This window comes from Chrysochloris asiatica, unplaced genomic scaffold (genome assembly GCF_000296735.1).
Source record: "Chrysochloris asiatica unplaced genomic scaffold, ChrAsi1.0 scaffold00321, whole genome shotgun sequence".
NCBI lineage: Eukaryota > Metazoa > Chordata > Mammalia > Afrosoricida > Chrysochloridae > Chrysochloris > Chrysochloris asiatica.
This window is the reverse complement of record NW_006408839.1, coordinates 278726-279541: the sequence shown is the minus strand read 5'-3', so window position 1 is coordinate 279541 and position 816 is coordinate 278726.

Sequence of the window (816 nt, the reverse complement as noted above, 5' to 3'; positions counted from 1 at the left end):
CGAAGGCTGTGCCCTTTGATCTTCATCAGTAAATGTTGTAGTCTCAGGGGTTGGCTATCTTGATGGATCTCCTCATTTCCATCAGCATGACTGTCCTTCTGGACATGCTACTTTGCTCGCCATAAAACCATAAATGTGATTTTATGAGGAGAGTGTTCAAAGCTCCAATCCATTTTATGAAGACTTGCCATTATTATTCTTATCTAATTGCATCCCTAGGATACAGACAAGAGCTGCAGCTTTGGACTAAGCCATGACTGGCTGATTCTGTTTTCTTCTGCCCCAGCAACAATGGGTTCTGCCTTTAACTCTGTTGAAGTCAACATGAACAGAGCAGCCTATCCCTGAAGACAGTGTTTTATGGAAGTGGGAGTCAAAGGTGTTATCACTAGACGTGTATTTTAGATAAATGCCGGTGGGCATTGTTAGCTTTGCCTTTTCACCGTGGAGAAGCACATTCTCATTTGAGAAGTCCTCCTTTGTGCCATGTCATAAGAAAGAAGCAGCCATATTATTTTTGCTTTGCAGACCCCAACATTCAGGCCTCGGTAATAGGTCAGGAGGATTTGGGCAAACACCTGCTAGCCTGACTCCTGCACTCAACTTTTTTTTTTTTTAATTTAAAAATTTCTATGTGTTGTTGTTGTTGTTTGGTTCCATAGAGTTGGCACTGACTCATAGCAACCCTATGAACAAAAGAACGAAACACTGCCCAGTCCTTGGCCAACCTCCCAATTGTTGCCACACTTGAGCCCATTGATGCTGCCACTTTGCCATTTCACGTCACTGGAGATCTTCCTCTTTTTCTCTGACCCT